Raw genomic sequence first — 23,784 nt, forward strand, 5'->3', positions numbered from 1 at the left:
GTAAATGACGAGTTAATGGGTGCAGCACACCAACATGGCACATGTATACATATGTAACAAACCTGCACGTTGTGCACATGTACCCTAGAACTTAAGGTATAATAATAATAGAAAAATGGAGATTCCTAAGTCTAGTTTTTAATATGGGTTTGTATTGGCAGTTTGGAATTGATACTCAGTTCTACGACCACTAAAATGTAAAGCATATCCTTTTGGTAAAAAAATAATTTTGTTGTAGTAATGTTTTTCTTTAAATTAAAAAAGATCTGAAACCTAAAGTGGCTTCTTTTCACGTTAATTAGAGTAAAAATCAGGGAGGATGGATATATTGTCGTTTACTTTTACTTAACACTTCCAATTCATTTTAATAGGATAGGAAATACTTGAAATTCAGATCAACATTTTGCTGTTTGTTTGGTGATGAACTGAAATGCTTATATGAGAACAGGGATTTTTCCCAAATGCTTGAATTTAGTTCCCCATTTCCCATTATGTAAGAAAACATTTTTCCTCGTGGTAGACTGAAAAAGGGCTTTCCAAAAGATGTTTATGTCCCAGTCCCTGGAACCTGTAAATGTTACCTTTTTGGAAAAGGGTGTTTGCAGGTGTGATTGATTACTTAAGGATTTTGAGATGGAGAGACTATCCTAGATTATCTGGATGAGCCCTAAATGTGATCACAGATACCTTCATGAGAAGAGAAGAGGGAAATTGGACACACAGAGGGGAAGGTGACATGAAGATGAGGTAGGTACTGGAATGATGCAGCACTCCACAGGAATGCTGGCAGCAGGAAGACAGGCAAGGAGCAGATTCTCTGCTGGAGGCTCCAGAGAAAGTGTGGCCCTGCTGACACCTTGATCTTGGCCCAGTGAAGCAGTGTCAGACTTCTGGCTTCCAGAACTCTGAGATAATAAATTTCCACTGTGTTAAGCCACCGTGTTTGTAGAAATTTCTTACAGTGACCATACGGCAGTAATATATGTATCTTAGTCTTTTTAAAAAATCTGTTTGTGACTGGGCGGGGTGGCTCGTGCCTATAATCCCAGAACTTTGGGAGGCTGAGGAGGGTGGATGACCTGAGGTCAGGAGTTTGAGAACAGCCTGACCAACAAGGTGAAACCCCATCTCTACCAAAAATACAAAACTTAGCCAGGTGTGGTGACATGTGCCTGTAGTTACAGCTACTCAGGAGGCTGAGACAGGAGAATTGCTTGAACCTGGGAGGCAGAGGTTGCAGTGAGCCGAGATCACACCACTGCACTCCAGCCTGGGCAATAGAGCGAGATTCTATCTCAAAAAAAAAAAAAAAAGATTTGTTTTTATTTTATTATTAAAACAATTTTGAGTACGTAATAGTTGTACATATTGTCTTGACAGAAGAATTTTAATTTGTTTCAGTTATCTTATTTGAAATGTCATAGAATAAAAGTCAGTTGTACAAAGGATTTATTTGTTTTTTTTGAGATGGAGTCTTGCTTTGTTGCCCAGGCTGGAGTGCTGTGGTATAATCTTGATTCACTGCAACCTCTGCCTCCCGGGTTCAAGTAATTCTCCTACCTTGGCCTCCTGAGTAGCTGAGACTACAGGCATGTGCCACTACACCTGGCTAATTTTTGTATTTTTAGTAGAGTTGGGATTTCGCCATTTTGGCCAAGCTGGTCTTGAACTCCTGGCCTTACGTGATCCACCCGCCTTGGCCTCCCAGAGTGCTGGAATTCCAGGCGTGAGCCACTGAGCCCGGGTGAAGTATTTATTTATTATGATTACATACACAATTGCCAAGTTTTAAAAGTGTTAACTCAATTTACTTAAAATTTTAGCAATAAAACATTAGAGAAAATTATGCTTGGCCTGAAATGCAATACATATATTTACAGATTAATGAGTGATTTCTTGGTAGATTTTTGGATGCTTCTCATTAATCACGACATGAATTCATACCAATCATCATAGAGTCATATATTTGGGTTCCCACCAAAATAATAACTCAAAGGGATTCACCCATCCATTGTTGATTTTCAGACAGCTTGACACTCCTTCTGGGGTGCCCTAAACTTGGCCACCTGGACACGATTCGGTCTTGTTTACATTCTCAGGTATCTTCCAGTCAGTTCACAAGATCCATTTATGAGAAAATAAGACAAAGTATTTGATTTTGGAGTAAACAGAATGAAAATAAAAGAATAAATAGAAAGCTCTAGAAATGTTTAATTGCCTAAGAACATGGTGTATTAATTACATTTTTCTTCTTCTGGATTTATTGTGACATATTGTGTCATATATCTCCACCACAATTTCTGTCCTTTTTATGCTGCTTTATAATTTTTGGTGTATAGCAGTTGTCTTCTACTATACTACATTAACTAATTTTCATTATGTCTTATATTTATCTATCTCTTCCAATTTGACATAAACTCCAAGAAGTTAGGATCTTTCTTTTTTTCAGTCATGCTCCAAATACCTAAAACAGTGTCTGGGACATACTGGGCACTCAATAAATATTTGCTTAGTGAATAAAAGAACGATTAATTCTACAGAATATAAAGAGATCAATATTTTCCTCCCAGAGAGGTGTTAGTTGTGATAAATTCTAACCTGTTCAAAAAATTTCGAAGATAACAGAAAGATACTTTAATGACCTAGAGTTAAAAAAAGTATTCTTGCCACCATTTTTTCCTGATAAACTAAAACACTTAAAATGACTCAATTGTCTAGAGGACTGTCATGATGTGAAGTTGCCTACCTCTTTGATACCCCCTCCTGCCACTCTCACCACAGCTCATGAGGCTTCAGACACCCCAGCCAATACACAAAGCCTTTTCCCATGTTAGGGTGTTTACCCTTATCCATCCCCTTGCCTCTACCCCCAGATCCTTCCTGGCTGGCCCTTTCATATCACTTGGCCTCAGAGCAGATGTCACCTCTTCAGAGAAGACTCCCATAACCCTTGAAGCCAGTAGTTTCCAACTGGTGGTAATTTTGTCCCTCAAAGGACGTTGAGAAATGTCTGGAGACAATTCTGTTTCTCACACCTGGGTTTTGGTTTCTCACACCAGGTTTTGCTACTGGGTCTAATGGGTAAATGGGTTGGGGATGCTGCTAAACATCCTACAGTGCACACAGCAGCCCCCACAACAGAGAATTATCCAGCCTCAAAAGTTAGCAGTACCAAGACTGGGAAACCCTGCCCTGGGCTAATGCAGCCCCCACCTCTGACATTCACTTTCTTGCCGCCAGTGTTTCACTTCCTCATAGCACTTCTTGTGAGTCAAAAATACTCTATTAATTTGTTCACTTTTTTCTGGTTCTCTCTACTCTACTGGAATGTAAGCTCCATGAATGCAAAAGCCTTGTCTGTCTTACTCACGTATTGTCCTCAGTGCACCTAGTAGACTTCTAATTATTTATTGCCTAGATGAATAAATAAACAATCATATACTGACCATTCTCTCCCCCACATTATTGGTGTTCTCAACTGTCTTTTTGGCTACAACTTTGAGATAGTTTTACTTTTCAGCATGGCTTCTTTTCCTTATAAGTACTTTCATTAACACCTGTGGAAGTCATTATATATGGTTGAGCAACCACAGACTCTAAAATCAGAACATTTGGGTTCAGTCAGACTGATATGGTTTGGCTATGTCCTCACCCAAATCTCATTTTGAATTGTAATTTGAATTGTAATCCCCAGATGTCGAGGGAGGGACCTGGTGGGAGGTGATTGGATCATGGAGGTGGTTTCCCCCAAGCTGCTCTCATGATAGTGAGGGAGTTCTCATCAGATCTGATGGTTTTAAAAGTGACACTTTCCCCTGTGCTCACTTGCTCTCTCCTGCCACGATACAAGGCGTGCCTTGCTTCCTCTTCCTCTTTGGGCGTGATTGTAAGTTTCCTGAGGTCTCTCCAGCCACATGGAACTGTGAGTCAATCAAACCTCTTCTCTTTATAAATGACTCAGTCTTAAGTAGTATCTTTATAGTAATATGAAAACAGACTAATACATAGGCCTTTATAATTTACTAGTTCTGTAAGAACCTACTTGAAGAAGTTACTTTATTAACTCTTGGAAAAGTTACTTTATTTTTGTGGTCCTTGGATTTCCAAATCCTTTAGAAGAGGGTAATACTAATACTTCCTCAAAGAGCTGCTTTGAAGACTAAAGGATAATGCACATAAAGCACTTGGTACATGAAGCACATATATGTTTGTCATTATTATTATTACTACTATTATTAATTTTTATTTTATTATGATCAAACATATATATCATAAAATTTACCATCCCAACCATTTTAAATGTACAGTTCAATGAATTAAGTGTAATCACATTGTGCAACTGTTATTATTTTTATTCTCTGAATCTGTATTTTATTGTTTAGGCTTCCCTTTGTGCTGTGGCTCCTACTCTCATAATAGTACTCAAGATAGATCCTACTGATGTTGGATAGAATTAGATTGACCCATGATTCTTAGATAGTATGTACCATACATTTTATTGCTCAATGCATCTGCATGCTTAAGGGTGAACATTTTCCTTATGTATTGAATAGGTTATCTGCCATGTGTTTAGCTCTTCATAAGTGTTTTCCCAGTAACAGTATAGAAACCTTGTGCTGCGGTTTGAATGTGTCTTCCAAATTTTAGGTGTTGAAAACTTAATCCCCAAATGTATATGTTGATGGTATTTGGAAGCAGGGCCTTTGGGAGATAATCAGAATTAGATAAGGCCATGAGGATAGGGTCTCCATCATGTCACTGGTGGCTTTATAAGAAGACAAAGAGAGACCTGAGCTGGTGTGCTCTTGCCTTTTTGTCCTGTGATGCCCTCTGTCATGTTATGATGCTGTAAGAAGGCCCTCACCAGGTGCAGCTTCTTGACTTTGGACTTCCAGAATGGTAAGAATTGTAAGAATTAAATGTCTTTTTGTCATAACTTAGCCCGTCTGTGATACCGTGCTATAGCAAGAGAAAACAGGATAAGACATAATTGGCACACATTTTATTTCTGACTGTGTGCCCAATAAGCATACCCACTGTGTAAGTACGTGTGAAATCCTTGCCACCTTCAACTTGAGAGCAACAAGTCACAGAAGATGAATATCTAGTTTTATAATCCTAAAATAGAGGCTTAATAGCAAATCATGAAAGTAAAGATTTGATTATAGAGATTAGAAGAATAGAAATTGGGTTTTATAGTAATTGGATAACTATTAAGAATACTTCAAACACCTTGAAAGAATCCTTAAAATACCAAGGTTTAAAAGAAGATCTAGATATGGGCTGAGGGTTTTTCCCAAGGAAAAAATATCCTGCTCACTTAATTAAGCAATTTTTAAAAATTGTCGTACGACTGTTTAAACACAGTCTCTCAGGGTTCTAAAATAACAAATTACATGAGAAAATTAGTGCTAAGGGCTAAGAAGAAATGAAGGTGTTTCTCAACAATCATGTTTGGATTATATTTAAAATGCAATTCTAATCACTCCACAATTTAAAAAAGGCTGATAGTCTATTAGTGACCTTTGCTGAAAGCTTTTCAAGAGGATAGATTTTTTGTAATAGATTTCATTTATGAAGTGAAATTTTGCAATGTAAGTTTTATGGCCTTTAGTCATGAAAAATTCTCCCAAAGTAATTGAAAGGCTAGACATTCAGTTATCTGAGCCAGAGTTTTATAAATGAGTGTGTGTAGGCTGGGAAGACATTTTTATACACGGAGTTTTGCTATAACCTCGGTACATGGGTGAGGCACATTAAAACCAAATCATCTCATAAGGCTGGGAGCATACAGCTTCCAAGGGGGAAATGAATAGTTTGGGGGTTCAGTAGGACAACCCAACTAACATTTTGCCCAAGGATCCATAGAGAACTAGTAGTCAACTGTACCTGAAACCCAGGTCATCTGAGCTGGAGACAGTGGCCTTTTCTTTCCCTCTACTCACTCTTATTACTCTCTAGGACCCTGGGTGCCCAGCTTTCTTTGTGCAGGTGCCTGTTCCTTCCCTTCCAGCCAGCATCTGACTGATTTTGGCCTGCAAATGCTTCAGAACGACCTTTCCTGCACAGCATCTTTGTGTGATGGAGCACACACTGAAGAAGAAGGTACCATAGTCTACCTGCTTGGGCCTTCTGGTGATTATTTCTTCAGCTCAGCTGTCTTGATCTGTGGGAGAGTTTTATGAGCTAAAAATCTGTCAGTGTTTCCATTTACCAAGTTGCTATTCAATCATTTTATAGCCTAACCATTCCCAATTACCCTCAATTAAAACTTGGCATATGTGTTGACAACCTTAGATGCAATTTTTTAAATTGAAAATTGTTGATGGCTTTTGATTAAAGTATAAAACCAAAAGTGCACAATTCTCGTGATTCAGATCTTTGGCATGGTTCTCAGATTATTTACTGTCAGTTATGATCACATGATACCACCACTTTCTAAAGACCAGTAAATGTCATGGGTTAAAGGCAGGTTAAGGTTTGGCAGAAATCTTTTTCAAGTGTCTTATGGTTTATATTTTTGTTCATAGGCAGATCTGAGACTCAAGTGGCAGAGGGTTATGTGATGCGAAAATGAAGAATGGTGTGTTGTAAAAATAAGGAAGATTTAAATGACTTCAGAATGTAAAGTGGAGATGGCAAAATAGGAACTTGCATTTCTCAACATTATTAGCTGAACACTTGTTTAAAGACAGGCCCAGACCTGTAAAGAAATGTGAAGCAGGACAGTATGTTTTGAGATCTGCTTTTCTTTCTCATCCCAGCCTTTTTCTGTTTCTTCCTACTCTTTTCCATCCTCTCTTGTTTTGTATCCCCAGTGATGTCATGTCCATATTACTGACATTAAAGAGTTTCTTTTTTTCTTTTAATTTTACTTTAAGTTCTGGGATCATATGCAGAATGTGCAGGTTTGTCACACAGGTAAACATGTGCCATGTGGTTTTTGCTGCACCCATCAACCCAGCATTTAGGTTTTAAGCCCCATGTGCGTTAGGTATTTGTCCTATACTTTAAAGAGTTTCCGGTTTTAGTTCCTTATGGAAAAAACGATTTCAAGAATATTTTTGGCATATCAGAACATAGATTCTAGAGTCTTAACATCTAAGGATAAGGCAAGCCTTGCTAAAAGTTATCACTTTTTGAAAATAAAATTATTACTTCATTTCTACTAGCTTCCAACCCCAATAAAGGACAGTCATGAAACATATAAGCTATGTAAAATTACCAAACTATCTACATTTTGCACCAAAAAATAGTATCATTGGATGTATTTAAAATGCAAACTTTGTATGCACTTACACAATTATAAAAATGGAAGCCAAGAATTAGATAAATTATTTTAAATACTTTAAGCATAGTTGTAAACATTAGGTACCTGATACAGTTTGAATATTTGTCCCTGCCCAAATCGCACGTTGAAGCATTGGTGGTGGGGTCTGGTGGGAGGTGTTTGGGTCATGGAGGAGGATCCCTCATGTCTTGGTGTTGTCCTTGCTGTGGTGAGTGAATTCTCACAAGATCCTTGCTCCTCTCCCACCGTGGGAGACGTCTGCTCTCCCTTCACCTTCTGCCATGATTGCAAGCTTCCTGAGGCCTTCACAGAAGCAGATGCCAGTACCATGTTTCCTGTACAGCCTGCAGAATGGTGAGCCAATTAAACCTCTTTTCTTATAAATTATCCTGTCTCAGGTATTTCTTTATAGCAATGCAAGAATGGCCTAATACAGAACCTTACAATGGAAATATAACAGGGAGTGATAAGACTATTTTCCTTATTTCTAAAGTAATCTGGGACCATTTTTAGAGATCGGGTAGTGGCATGTATATTTTAGGAGTCCAAAAACATTAATATGAATTCTGTTTTCTATTATCATTCCATGACTGCTTTGAAGTGTGAACTATACAAACGAAATGCTCAAAAACAGAGAAAAAGTTAGATAATTGGTGCAATTCTCCACACACAAAACCACCTGGCCCAAATAACCGCAATTGTTGCTATAGGCAGGAAATGTAAATGTGCATGCAACAATTTTCTTGGTAAGGCTGAAAGCTTTATAAAAAGATTTTTTCCCTTAAATGTTACAAACATTTTTGCAGATCAGTTAAAAATTATCATCCATGTAAAAGTTCACATTTAAGAAAAGTCATTCATTTTGTTTAGTAAAATTTCTTTTACTGATTTAATTAATTGGTGAATAGATGCCCACTTTCTGTGTTATTCTAAAACAAATACTTTAAAAATGTCATCTAGATACATCTCTATATTTTATACTCAATCTATCCCCTCTTTAGTAAATAAAGAATAATTAAGATTCCATCAAAGTGGTAAATGGAGATTATCTACAATCAATCTTATGTACCTATGTCTGCCAGGTTTTATTCTTGTTCCTGTTGCATCATGCCTTTGAGAGACCATTTCTTTAGATTTCGTTTCATGTCTGTCTTAGTGAGTCGCTTCTGGGACAGTATATTCTTGAGTGCCTCGTGAGGGCCCCCAATTAAATGCCATTTTGTAATGAGAGTTTCTTTGGTCACTGGACTAGTCCAAAAAGTTGTTAAAGCCTGCAGACCTTAAATATAGTGCTGGTTAATGCAACTTAATTAAACTACAGCAAATTGAATTCAGGTAATAAAACTTTACTTGGAATTTATGGTTGTGATTATCTTTTAGTTATTTATTTTATAAGGATGATAATCTATCCATCTCCTGACTGCCTGACCATTTTTGATGAGTCAGAATTATTCTGGGCTGGTCCCCACAAAGGAAGATTTGGCTTTTCTACACATAGTGAATAATAAATACGGTGCTTAATCTGAGATATTATCATCTTTCAGTCACCCCAAGATTCTTCTGGTCTGTTTCTGCACCATTCATTGGGTGTGCACTTAGGTAATAAAAACTTATTTTAATATTGTCTAAGTGAAAGGCAATTATGCTTATTTCACAAAATTTATATAGTAATGATATCTATAGGACATTTGAATTATCTGTTATTACACTTCCCAGTTGATACTAACGATGGATGGTTGACTCTATAAGAAGTTTAAATTTAACTTCATTTTCACATACTTGATGTAAATTAGGTTTTCTGTTTATTCTACCTAAGGGAATTTATCAAACGAAGAGAAATTACAAGGGCTTAAGGACGGGTTGTATGATGCAGTAGAATCTGAGAAATTTGTGAGCTCCAAGTCTAGTGGGTGTATAAACCCCAGTACTAAAAGCTGGTGGGTGAGTCCCAACTTCCCTCTGCAGCAGGTGATTGTTATTTGGAGCAGTGGTCTCAAGGGGACACTGTGACTGTCACGCACAAGTAGGGTGTATGAGTGGTTACAGCATCCTCGAGAGGTGTGGTCCTTGACATATGAGCCTGGGTCTAGATTTAAATATTGACTCCTCCTGGACATCTGAAGCAATGATTGTAGTAGCTATTGGAACTCCCCTCAATAGTAGCCAAAAATAATTGCAGCAACAGAGGCAGGTTTATTTTGACCACATGCTATGACAGGATGGTCAGCAGTGATGCCTACAGATGCTTATTAAAGGTACCCTGAGAAGTGAGAATGCCCTCGTTTTCCAGTGCTTTTCCTTTTCACCATTGCAAGGATGAGAATAAGGGCTGACCTCATGGTAATGACATATTTAAATGTTCTGAGTCTGAAGACTGCTGTAAGGTCAAGACGTTTTCTCCTAGAACTGAGCAATCTGCAGTGTGGATTTAAGAAGATTTGTGGCATCGTTAAGATCTCCTTATAATGAATCTTTATACTTGCAAAGGAATTATTTCTTTCCAGGATGCCAAGAGATGTGTTGATCCAGATTCTCTGAGTTTCACCAAACTACCTTCCCTTTTAACATTTTTGGAGAATGGATGAATTTCTTTCTGTCTCCTGAATGTACTTTGGTTTGTAACTGAGCCTATCCACAGCACCTTTGCTGTCTTTCAGTCACATTAGATCTTGTTTTTTACTGCTTTGTGCTGTAGGGCAGAAATGCATCCACAAAAGGGAGTATATTAGGTATGGAAAGACGCTGGCTCTTTCAATCAGGGATGTCTCTCTCGATGCTATCTTCTTTCATCTAATAACTAGATTTGGCAGTAGTCTCAGGTGGGCTGAAATGCAGGTTTCTGTTGCTTCTTCCAAGTCTCTTCTGAGTGAACCAGAGAAATTACTTCAAAGCTGTAGATCTTGTCAGATTTCCATCAAGGCTGCAGAACCAGCTTATAACTTTTTAAAATGAACTTTTAATTTTAGGAGAGATTCAGATTTACAGAAAAACTGCAAAGATCGTACAGAGAGTTCCTATATAGCCTACACCCTATTTCCCGTATTACTAACATCTTATATTAGTATGGTATATTTATTACAATTAGTGAACCAGTATTGATATATGAGTATTAACTTCATACTTTATTCAGGTTTTCTTAGTTTTTACCTGATATGGTCTGACTGCTTGTGTTCCACTAAAATTCATGTGTTGAAATCTAACTCCCAGTGTATTGGTATTAAGATATGGGACATGTGGGAGGCGACTAGGTCATGAGAGCAGAGCTCCTTGTCAATGAAATAAGTACCTTTATAAAAGAGGCCTAAGAGATCTCGTTCACTTCTTCTATCATATGAGGACATAAATAAATACCATTTATAAGAGATATGCCCTCACACGACATTGAATCTGCTGGCATCTTGATCTTTGACTTCCCAGCCTCCAGAACTGTGAGAGATAAATTTCTGTTGTTTACATGGTTTTTACTGCTTTGTGCTGTAGGGCAGTCTATATGGTTATAGCAGCCCAAATGGACTAAGACATTACCTAATTGTTTTGTTTCCAGGATCCCATTCAGGATACTCCACTGGGTCTAGTTGTCTTGTCTCCTTTGACTCTCCTTGGCTATCACAGCTTTGCAGACTGTCCTTGTTTATGATGACCTTGACAATATTGAGGAATGTCAGCTAGGTGTTTTGGGCAGTTTTCCCCTACTGGGGTTTGTCTGATTGTTAGGGCTTGAATGTGTCCTCCAGAAATTCATGTGTTCGAAACTTAATCCCCAGTGCAACAGCGTTGGAAGGTGGGAGGTGTTTATGTCATGAAGGGGAGGGAGGTGTTTATGTCATGAAGGCTGTGTTCTCATGAATGGATTAATGCTGTTATAACAAGGGGATGTGAGGTGGCATCATTCTCTCTTGCTTTCCCTTGCCCTTCTGCCTTCCATCATGTGATGATGTATTAAGAAGGCGCTTGACAGATGCTGGCACCTTGATCTTGGACTTCCCAGCTTCCAGAACTCTGAGAAAATAAATTTCTGTTCTTTATAATTACCCAGTCTGTGATATTCTGTTATAGGAGCATAAATGAAATAAGACACTGATGTTTTTCTTATGATTAGACAGGGGTTATGTATTTTGGATATGATGACTACAGAGGTAAAGTGCTTTATCATCACATCCTACCAAGAGTATGTACTATCAACATGACTTATCACTGTTGAGTTTAACCTTGATCACGTAGTTGAGGTAGTGTTTGTCAGTTTGTTCCACTGCAAGGTAACTCATTTTTCCTCCTTTCTGAGGTGTATTCTTTGGAAGGAAGTAACTTTAAACCGCCCAAATTTAAGAAGTGGGAAGTTATTCTCCACCTCCTGGAGGGTGGAGTATCTACATAAATTATTAGAATTTTTCTGCAGGGGAGATTTGTTTATTGTCCCCCATTTACTTATTCGATCATTTATTTATTTATATCAGTACAGACTCAGATATTTATTTTCCATTTGCGTTATAATCTAATACTACTTCATTTATTTTATTGCACAAATTGTGCTAGCTTTGGCTACTGGGAGCTCTTTCGTTTGGCTCCTGAAAGTTGCCCCTGCCACTGTGTTTTCCTTTTTTTGTTTGAGCACTTATTTTCTTTCTTGTACTAAAAGATCCTCCTGGCTCATTTCATATATTTCCTACCCAAGTCCTAGAACCAGCCATTTCTTCAAAGAGTCCTGTTCAGATCAGTTTTTAAACAGCTTAGTTTTTGCACTCTCTCTAAATCTTCCCTTATTTTTGGTGTATGCAATTAGGTTAATGCTTTTTGTTTAGTTGGCATTGAAATAGGTTTTTTAAATCTTATTTTTTTGACAAGTGGGACCTAATTAAACTGAAAAACTTTTGCACAGTAAAATAAATCATCCATAGAGTAAATAGACAACCTACATAATGGGAGAAAATATTCATAAACTATGCATTTGACAAAGGTCTACTATCCAGAGACTATAAGGACTTAAATTAGCAAGCAAAAAGCAACCCATTAAAAAATGGGCAAAGGACATGAACAGACACTTCTTAAAAGAAGACATACAGGCAGCCAACAAACATGAAAAAATACTCAACATCACTAATCAGAGAAATGCAAATCAAAACCACAATGCAATACCATCTCACACTAGTCAGAATGGCTATTACTAAAAAGTCAAAAACAATAGATGCTGACGAGGCTGCAGAGAAAAGGGAATGCTTATACACTGTTAGTGGGAATGTAAATTAGTTCAGCCACTGTGGAAAGCAGTTTGGAGATTTCTCAAAGAGCTTAAAACAGAGCTACCATTTGATCCAGCAATTCCACAAATGGGTTTATACTCAAAGGAAAATAGATCATTATAACCAAAAGACACATGCACTCATGTGTTCATTGCCACACTGTTCACAATAGCAAAGACATGAAATCAACATGGGTGCCCATCAGTGGTGGATTGGATAAAGAAAATGTGATACACACATACACACCATGGAATGCTATGCAGCCTTAAAAAGAATAACATCATGTTCTTTGCAGTAACATGGATAAAGCTTGGAGCCATCACCTAAAGGAATTAATGTGGGAATAGAAAACCAAATACTGCATGTTCTCACTTATAAGTAGGAGCTAAACATTGAGCACACAGGGACATAAACATAGGAACAATAGACACTGTGGATTACTAAAATGAGGAGGGAGGGAGATGTGGGTTGAAAAACTACATATTGGAGGCCAGTCATGGTGGCTTATGCCTGTGATCCCACACTTTGGGAGGCCAAGGTGGGAGGGTCACTTGAGTCTAGGCATTTGAGATCAGCTTGGGCAACACTGTGAAACCCTGTCTCTACATAAAATACAAAAATTAGACAGGCATGGTAGCATATGTCTATGGTCCCACCTAATTAAGTGGCTGAGGTGGGAGGATGGCTTGAGCCCATCCTCAAGCCATCAAGGGCGCAGTGAGCCAAGATTGTGCCACTGTACTCCAGCCTGGGTGACACAGTGAGACCCTGTCTAAAAAAACAAAAACAAAACTACCTGTTGAATAGTATGTTCACTACCTGGTGCAATATACCAATCCTGCAAGGATTTAGATACAAGGTATCCTCTTATCTAAAATGAAAGCTGAAATTAAAACAAAAACAGAAAACAGAGTAAGTGGTAAAAAATATTAAATACTTTTTTAATATGGAGAAGTGCAAACACTTACAAATAGGTGAATGAACCCCATTTAGCTGTCATCCAGCTTCCACAATATCACCTTTTTGCTAATCTTATTTTTTGTATATCCGGATCCACTTATCCTTATGTCCCAAATATCATATTATTTCATCTGTAAATATTTCAGCATATATCTCTAAATAATAACTTAAAAAACATAAATATTATGTACATAAAAGAAACAATAACAATTTGTTTGGTGATAGATTGAAGGTGGTAACAATTATTTGACTCTTTCATTACATGGTGGAGTCTGTGTTTCCTTCCTTGAATCTGGGCAGGCTCTGTGGCTACAATACGGCAGAAGTGAAATTGTACCAGTTTTGGGGTCTACACCTTAAGATCTTCCACTTATTGCCTCTTAGAATACTTTTTCTAGGAGCCTTGGTACTCGCGTAATTTGAACTATCTTGAGACAGCTGTGGAGAGGCATGTGTTAGTGCTCCAGCCAACAGTCCCAGCTGAGCTCAGCCTTCTAGCCTTTACTGCAAAGGCACCAGATATATGGGTGAAGCCATCTTGGATGGTCCAGACCAGCCCATCTGCCACATCAGTTGACAACATGCAGAGCAGACAAATTGTCCAGCCTAGTCCTGCTGCAATTGTTAACTTAACAAAATGTGAGATATAACAAAATGGTTATTGTTTAATTCACTAAGTTTTGAGGTAATTTGTTAAGCAGAAGTCAATAACTAAAACAGTAGGCTTTTAAAATTTGCATTCCCAGTGTTTCTGGATGAGCAGTGCATCTTTTGGGAGTGTGAGTTAGCCTGTTGTAGAAGGTCTTTTTGAAATTGTGTTGCCCCATTTGCCATGAACATAGTTTTGATTATTTCTTACCTTTGTTCTTCATATGATTTATTCAATTATATATTTATATGATGCAATTTTTAATAATGACTATCACAACATTTTTGAACATTTACCAGTTGGCTTCTCCAAGCTGGTATGATCTGACTCTATCACGTTTCTGATGGACAGTCCCTCCTCGATTAGTTTCTGATGGTTTTACCTCAACAGTGAGCTATGGTAGAACAGTTAAATGACCTAGTTTGGGAGTCAGAGTTCAGTTAATGTTTTGGTTTTGTGACTTACTGGTAGTGTGAGCTTGAGTAAGTGACTTAGTGTTTCGTCCTGTTGCCTCATGTGCAAAATGGGGATAATCATAACTACCTTAAAAGTTTGCTGTGGAAGATTGAATGAGGGAAATATGAACAGAACTTTGTACATAGTCAGCTCTAATGTTTTTCTAATTCTTTGGTTTTCTTGTAAAATATACGGGCTCACGTAGGTAGTAATGCTATTGACATTCACAGTAATGAAAAGAAAGGCAGCCTTTCTTGAGAAAATTAGGGAGATTTTCCCCAGTCTTTGGTCCTTGTTTTGACTCTACTGGGGACCCTGGGCTTTAATCTTTACAGAGAGTTGTGGTGGGTGTGGGTCGTGGCAACATGAAGGCTTGTGCATGCTTTTATTCAAAAAGGATGTTAGCAGAAAGAAGCACCAACTTTCCTAGCATGAGGATTCCTGACATGCCCCATCCTCTGTGAGGTGGTTGAGAGAGAAGTAGATAGTTCCCTTTTTGCGCACTGGCAAGCAGAAGATAAAAAAGATTACAACTTTCCCCAGGATTATAGTAGCAGGGCTGGAAAAAAAAAATGGAAGAAATATTCAGTACAGCTTTTTGTTAGTGGATTCACTCCAATACCCAGACCATGAAGGTTCTTTAATTTTCCCCAAACTATACTCTTAAATCAAGCCTGTTTCAGGCAGATACACTAATCCAGCCCTGAGGTGGAATACTTCCTCCTCAGCGCCCTTCTTTGATGTGTAGCTGATATGGAACTGAGTGCCAACATATGTTTGTACAAATATATTGGCAAATGTAAGCAGCCCACTGCTAATTACTACACTCTGAACCTCATGTGAAGTTTGAATGATGCCTCAAGGAATTTGAATGTTAGAAAACAATATATATATACATATTTTCAAATCTTAGCAAAAAAGGGTTAACTTCTTTGTGGTTGAAACTGGAAGACACTCGAGAATTATCTTGTCTTCTCAAACCTTTGGCAATAACATGTTTATTTAAAGAATGCAGGTCAAACAGTTGCTAGAAAAGATTAAGTGTTTGGACACTTTTAAAATAAAAAAGGGCAGCTTAAATTAAAAAAAAACAAAATTGCTTAATATTTTCAAAATGAAAATAAGAACAATATAATTTAAACAGATGCTATACAAAACAGTAGGGACTACTATAGGCCAAAGGTCACAAATTAAAGATCATTTATGGGCTGAGAACAAAAATACTGGGTTCAAAACATAAAGCGAATACTGTGGGAACTTCAGAGGGGCTTGCCCTGCCTAAAGGTATTCAAATTCAAATCATTTTGGAGTACTATGCTGGCTTAGCATAATTGGGAAGGCCAGATCAGGCTTTTGTACTCAACGTTGTGGTCCTTGATCTAGACAATATTAGTTAAAAAGATGGTACTTTAATCAGTTTACTACATATTTCAAACTAAAACATTATTTTTAAACGTGAATTATATGAACACATTTCTTCTACTAACTTTGTAAATTTTAAGGGTTGATTTTAATTAAACCAAATGGACTTTTTTTTTTTCACTGTTAGTGATGGATATACAGAATTATTCTGTTGATCAGCTTCTGAACATCTCAAATTCCAAATATAGAAATGTTATCAGAATCCTTCCATTTTAAGCATACGAAATGTTTGCATTCTATGGAGATGTGGAGAAAACTAAAGCCAAACTGAAGGAGTGGCTTAATCTCTATTTCTGTGATGAATTGACTTCTGCTAGTCAGATGGGAAAAAATTAGAATGTTTAATCATTGTGTTTAACTGAAAGGAATTTGCAATGATTCAATTTGGTTATCTCTATATCTAGATATTTAGATTAAATTTTTTTCTAATTTGGTTTAGTTACAAGGGCGATGTCTAAATTGATAATATAGGAAAAACAAAAGCAGTGTTATTTTTTTAAAATGTAAGCAAATTAGTAGAATAAATTCAACTAGCTAACCCAATAATTAACCAACTAAGTAATTCGATAAAAATTTGGTTTAGTTTCTTAGGAGACCTGTATCAATGAACAGAAAAGGTCAATTTGTGATTAGTACTTAAGTGTTGTTATTTACATGGTTGTTTCTAAATTTCCTAGTGTGCTTCAACTTAGACTTTTTTTCTTAAATATTTTAAATAATTTAAAATAATTTCCTGAATTTTTATTAATGTACTTTATTAAATTTCTTTTTCCCTGTAGGCAGGAAGAGTTAAATAAATACAAGTATGTGAATATACTTGGTAAATTGTACGTAATTAGAATATTGTGAGGGACACCACTGCCTAACTAAAGATAGTTTGACTAAAGATAGTTGAATCTTTAACTATCCCACGCTGTGATGCCCGTGTCTTATTCTTCCAGCTCAATTGCTCTAGTACACCCACTGCAACAATTCTTCAATGTCATAGAGACCTCCCGTCTAGGGACCCAGTGTGCCCTATCCATCAGTTTCCTCCCGTCTTCATTTCCTTTCTTGTCCAGCGTAATGTCATGGTCCATCATTATTATTACTCCCTTGCTAATGCCCTAAACCTCCTTGCTCCTCTTTTCCTTCTTCACATTTGACTGGCAAAAGCTCAACCCTGATTGAACCCAACCATCACCTTTTCATGAGCACTGTTTGGCTGAGGCTGACTGATGGCTAAATTTTTGATTTCAAACTTCACATAGGCTCAACCAAAATCTAGAAATTCACTGATTTTTTTTTCCTCCTGTTTTTGGGTCAAAATTGTACACATTGTAACAGAGTAAAAGGTGGTGGTAGTGGTGGTGGTGGTGCTGAAGCAGTAGGGTAGGAGAAACTTAGATATAAATTTAATGAATGGAGCCTTAATTTTAGATTCCATTGCTTTAGGTAAGTTTTGGGTGTTTTGTCTTCTAGATCTCTTCACTTTCTCTAGTTCCTCTTCATGGATGATATCTAGACATACGGGACAGCTTACTTGATTTTATGATGGAGGAGAAGGAGGCCTCAGATATGCTTAATAAACTGGACAGCTGCTGTTTTTGCAGAGGAGGAGGGGTCCCCTATCTTTACTGATAGTTGACCCTTGGCATGGGTACCCACTGAGGTATGTTTGGTCCCCTGTGGCCTTTTGGAGGTCTTGTGTGTGCAGCTGTTTCTGAAATTTGCAGTCTTAGCTGTTTGTTCTGGTTGCTAGGATCTTGTACTTATGTGTCCCCCCACCCCCGTTTTTTTTTTTTTTTTTTTTTTTTTTTTTTTTTTTTTTTTTTCTGATGCCGGATCTCTTTTGGTTAACCTCCCCTCTCAGCAGCTTTATGTCCACTCACACTCCACACAAGTTTTAAGAAGCCAGTGGCATATGGGTGCTATTGGTTCTGTGCCCATTGGACATTGGGTTCTGTCCCAATGAGGGACTTCTGCTAGTGGTTTATGTCTCTTCTAGGCTCTGCGTGGAGAAGCAGTCAGCTAGCTCTAATGTTCTTGGGCGGCTCTGTACCTATCAGAATGTTTCTACACCCTCAGTACTGAGGCTGAATGCTAAGAGGCGAGGAAAGGCAGAGGTTGCTGTACCTTTTGCTCTTCTGTCCCCGCTATTCTACAGCTGAATTAGATGTTTTTTTCCTGTGTCCTATCTTGAGTTCTTCAGACTGATAGTAAAATTGACGGTTAAGCCAGTCAGACTGACTTTTAATACATTATTGCGAGTTTAAGAAATTTAGAAGATCTTTTTTCTCTTGACAAACTCTGTTTTTAAAATAGATGGGATTGCTAGGGATTCAGCTAGTGTTAATTGCATTTTTCTATTCCTGTGCTATCTGTACTAATCACCATTCTATGCCCCCTTCACCTGCTCTCTAACTCCCCTATAGATGAATGCCTCTGAGTAGAAAGAAGGTCACGTCCATAGAGATGCAAAAGAGAAAAGCATATTAATATATATCAAAAATTGTTATCCTTGTTACAGTACTAGGTTTACTTTTCCATTGTATGAGATGACTACTTTGTCTGCTTGGTCCTTAGAGCTCTCATTACTCTTCCCCCTCTTTCCCACCCAGTTCTCAGCAGAAGACCCCATCTCATGCATCACTGAGAAAAATTATAGTCATTGGAGAACTCTCACTGCTGAGTCTATCCATAACCTGTATCTTTTTCTTCTTTACAGAAAAGATGGAAGGAGAGTCAATTCTACTGAAGACCAATCGCTCCAGTTTTGCTTGAGATTCTGTTTCCTCTTATCTTGTAAACATTCCAGTCCTTCCCTTTATCTTTTACATTATGAGTATCTTTTTCTACTGAATTATTCTCATCAATGTAAGAATATGCTGTTGTACCCCTCTTCTTTTTTATTGTAGAACTTAATAAAACTTTATTTTATTTATTTAATTTAAAATTTTTTAATATTTGTGGGTACATAGTAGGTGTATACATTAATGGGGTACGTGAGATGTTTTGATACAGGCATGAAAGATGAAATAATCACGTCATGGAAAATGGGGTATCCAATTTTCCTCAAGTATTCCTCTTCTTGAAGGAAAAGAAAACTCACCTCCTATCTTTCCCACCCTCAATTTACTAATTCCTTTCTCTGCCACCCTTCCTGGCTAACTTCTTTAGAAAAGTAGTCTGTATGCTGTCACCCTCTCTATGCAGTTTCAAACCACTCAAATCTGGCTTGTGTCTCTCTACCATTTCACTGAAATCACTTGTGCCAAATCCAGTGTTAATGATTATGTTCTTATCTTACTCTATTTCCCAGTAGCATTCAGCATAGCTGATAATTTTCTTTTTTGGGAAAAAAATTTTGATCTCTCTTAGCTTCCACACTCTTCTGGCTTTCTTCTTGTCTCATTAGCAACTCAGTCTCATTCTTTACTGGCTTTTCCTCTTTTTTTTTGTAATTTTAATTTTATTTAAATTATTTTTAATTTCAATAGTTTCTGGGGAAGAGGTGGTGTTGGTTACATGGATATGTTCTTTAGTGGTGATTTCTGAGATTTTGGTGCACCCATCACCCGAGCAGTGTACATTGTAGACATTGTGTACTCTTTGATCCTGCAACCCCCACCCATCCTTTCCCCCAGTCCCCGGAGTCCATTATGTCATTCTTACGCATTTCCATCCTCATAGCTTAGCTCCCATTTACAAGTGAAAACATAGGATGTTTGGTTTTCCATTCCTGAATTACTTCACTTAGAATAATGCTTTCCAATTTCATCCAAGTTGATGCGAATGCCATTATTTTATTCCTTTTTATGGCTGAGTAGTATTTCATGGTATATATATACACATATATATACACACACATATATATATACATACATATATATATACACACATATATATACATGTGTGTATATATATATAATTTTCTTTATCCACTGGTTGGTTGGTTGATGGGCATTTAGGCTGGTTCCGTATTTTTGCAATTGTGAATAGTGCTGCTACAAACATACATGTGCAAGTGTCTTTTTCATAGAATGATTTATTTTTCTGTGGGTAGATACCCAGTGGGATTGCTGGATCAAATGGTAGTTCTACTTTTAGTTCTCTAAGGAATCTCCACACTGTTTTCCATAGTGGTCATGCTAGTTTACGTTTTCTCCAGCAGTGTGAAAGTGTTCCTTTCTTACCACATCCATGATAACATCTATTACTTTTTGATTTTTAAATTATGCCATTCTTGCAGGAGTAAGATGGTATCGCATCGTGATTTTGACTTGCATTTCCTTGATCACTAGTGATGTTGATCATTTGTTCATATGTGTTTTGGCCATTTGTCTATCTTCTTTTGAGAATTGCCTGTTCATGTCCTTTCCCACTTTTTGATGGGATTATTTGTTTTTTTTCCTTGATGATTTGTTTGAGTTCCTTGTAGATTCTGGATATTAGTCCTTTATTGGATGCATAGTTTGTGAATATTTTCTCCACTCTGTGGGTTGTCTGTTTACTCTACTGATTATTTCTTTTGCTAGGCAGAAGCTTTTTAGTTTAATTAAGTCCCACCTATTTATCTTTATTTTTGTTGCATTTGTTTTTGGGTTCTTGGTCATGAACTCTTTGCCTAAGCCAATGTCTAGAAGAGTTTTTCTGATGTTATCCCCTAGAATTTTTATGGTTTCAGGTCTTAGATTTAAGCCTTTGATTCATCTTGAGTTGATTTTTGTATAAGGTGAGAGATGAGGATCCAGTTTTATTCTTCTACGTGTGGCTTGCCAATTATCCCAGCACCATTTGTTGAACAGATTGTCCTTTCCTCACTTTACCTTTTGTTTGCACTGTTGAAGATTACTTGGCTGTAAGTATTTGACTTTATTTCTGGGTTCTCTATTCTGTTTCACTGGTCCATATGTGTGCTTTTATACCAGTACCATGCTGTTTTGGTAACTATAGCCTTGTAGTAGTGTAGTTTGAAGCCAGGTGAAGTGATGCCTCCAGATTTCTTCTTTTTGCTTAGTCTTGCTTTGGCTATGTGGGCTCTTTTTTTGGTTCCAAATGAATTTTAGAGTTGTTTTTTCCTAGTTCTGTGAAGAATGATGATGGTATTTTGATGGGAATTGCATTGAATTTATAGATTGCTTTTGGCAGTATGGTCATCTTCACAATATTGATTCTACCCATCCACGAGCATGGGATGTGTTTCTATTTGTTAGTGTCATCTATGGTTTCTTTCCTCAGTGTTTTGTAGTTTTCCTTGTAGAGATTTTTGATGTCTTTGGTTAGGTATATTCCTAAGTATTTTTATTTTTATTTTTTGAAGCTATTGTAAAAGGGGTCGAGTTCTTGATTTGATTCTCAGCTTGGTTCCTGTTGGTGTATAGCAGTGTTACTGATTTTTGTATGTTGATTTTGTATCCTGAAACTTTGCTGAATTCATTTATCAGATCTACGAGCTTTTTGGATGAGTCTTTAGGGTTTTCTTCGTGTAGGGCCATATCATCAGTGAATAGCATCAGTTTGACTTCTTCTTTAATGACTTGGATGCTCCTTATTTCTTTCTCTTGTCTGATTGCTCAGGCTAGGACTTCCAGTACTATGTTGAAGAGAAATTGTGAGAGTGGGCATCCTTGCCTTGTTCCAGTTCTCAGAGGGAATGCTTTCAACTTTTACTCATTTAGCATAATGTTGGTTATGGGTTTGTCATAGATGGCTTTTGTTACCTTAAAGTATGTCCTTTCCATGCTGATTTTGCTGAGGATTTTAATCATAAAGGGATGCTGGATTTTGTCAAATGCTCTTTTCTGTATCTATTATGATGACCATATTATTTTTGAATTTAATTCTGTTTATGTGGTGTATCACAGTTATTGACTTGCATGTGTTAAGCCATCCCTGCTTCCCTGGTATGAAATCCACTTGATCATGGCTTATTATCTTTTTGATATGTTGTTGGATTTGGTTGGCTAGTATTTTGTTGAGGATTTTTGCATCTATGTTTATCAGGGATATTGGTTTGTAGTTTTCGTTTTTTGTTATAAACTTTTCTGGTTTTGGTATTAAGGAGATATTGGCTTCATAGAATAATTTAGGGAGGATTCCCATTTTCTTTATCTTTTGGAATAGTGTCAGTAGGATTGGTACCAATTCTTCTTCAAATATCTAATAGAATTCAGCTGTGAATCCATCTGGTCCTGGACTTTTTTTGTTGGCAATTTTTTTATTACTGTTTCAGTTCTCACTACTTCTTATTGGTCTGTTCAGAGTTTCTATTTCTTTCTGGTTTAATCTAGAAAGGTTGTATATTTTCAGGAATTTACCCATTTCCTCTAGGTTTTCTAGTTTGTGTGCATAACAGTGTTTATAGTAGCCTTGAATAATATTTTGTATTTCTGTAGTATTGGTTGTAATATCTCACATTTCATGGCTTTTCCTCTTGACTTAAACTCTAAATGTTGGCCATCTTCAGGGCTTAGTCCAGCCTGTATTTTTTTTTTAATGTTTTTTCCAAGGTTCCCCATCCCAACTTTATGACTTTAAATACCACATAATTAGAATTTTCCACATTTGTGTCTCCTCCTCAGACTTCTCCTCTGAGTTATAGACTCAAACATTCAAACTATCTTCTCGATATCTCTATTTGAAGTAATCACAGTCATCTTAAACTTAACATGGTTAACACAATTATTGATTTCCAGTCTCTTATTCCCCAGTAATCCTCTTCAGTCCCCATATCTTAGTAATAGTACCACCATCCTCTAGGTCCTTAATCTGTAAATCTAGTAGTCTTTCTGGATTTCCCCGCTGCTTCTTTTCAGTGTCTTGCATGGTTACTTTTTTTGATGCATTCTTTAAACAGTGGTGTTTTGTCTTAGCATCTATTCACTTTTCTTTCTTTCTTTCTTTCTTTTTTTCAAGGTAAGGCAGAAGTCCTTATTAAAACAAACATTTCTACCAAATATTAAAATTTAAATGTGGGAAATCTATAATTTTCAAAACAAAAATCTATCTCGCAGCCTTCTGTAAAGGCCTCTGACTATTTCTTTTTTTTTTTTTTAATTATCTGCTTTTCTTTTTTAAATTATGCTTAAAGTTCTAGGGTACATGTGCATAACATGCAGGTTTGTTACATATGTATATATGTGCCATGTTGGTGTGCTGCACCCATTACCTCGTCATTTACATTAGGTATATCTCCTAATGCTATTCCTCCCCTCTCCCCACTCACCACAATAGGCCCCGGTGTGTGATATTCCCCTTCCTGTGTCCAAGTGATCTCCTTGTTCAGTTCCCACCTATGAGTGAGAACATGCAGTGTTTGGTTTTCTGTTCTTGCGATAGTTTGCTGAGAATGATGGTTTCCAGCTGCATCCATATCCCTACAAAGGACAGAAACTCATCCTTTTTTATGGCTGCATAGTATTCCATGGTGTATATATGCCACATTTTCTTAATCCAGTCTATCATTGATGGACCTTTGAGTTGGTTCCAAGTCTTTGCTATTGTGAATAGTGCTGCAATAAAGATACATATGCATGTATCTTTATAGCAGCATGATTTATAGTCCTTTGGATATATACCCAGTAATGGGATATATACATATGTAACAAACCTGCATGTTATGCACATGTACCCTAGAACTTTAAGTATAATTAAAAAATGGTATTTCTAGTTCTAGATCCTTGGGGAATCGCCACACTGTCTTCCACAATGGTTGAACTAGTTTACACTCCTACCAACAGTGTAAAAGTGTTTCTATTTCTCCACATCCTCTCCAGCACCTGTTGTTT

This window comes from Colobus angolensis, unplaced genomic scaffold (genome assembly GCF_000951035.1).
Source record: "Colobus angolensis palliatus isolate OR3802 unplaced genomic scaffold, Cang.pa_1.0 Scaffold244, whole genome shotgun sequence".
NCBI classification, from domain to species: domain Eukaryota; kingdom Metazoa; phylum Chordata; class Mammalia; order Primates; family Cercopithecidae; genus Colobus; species Colobus angolensis.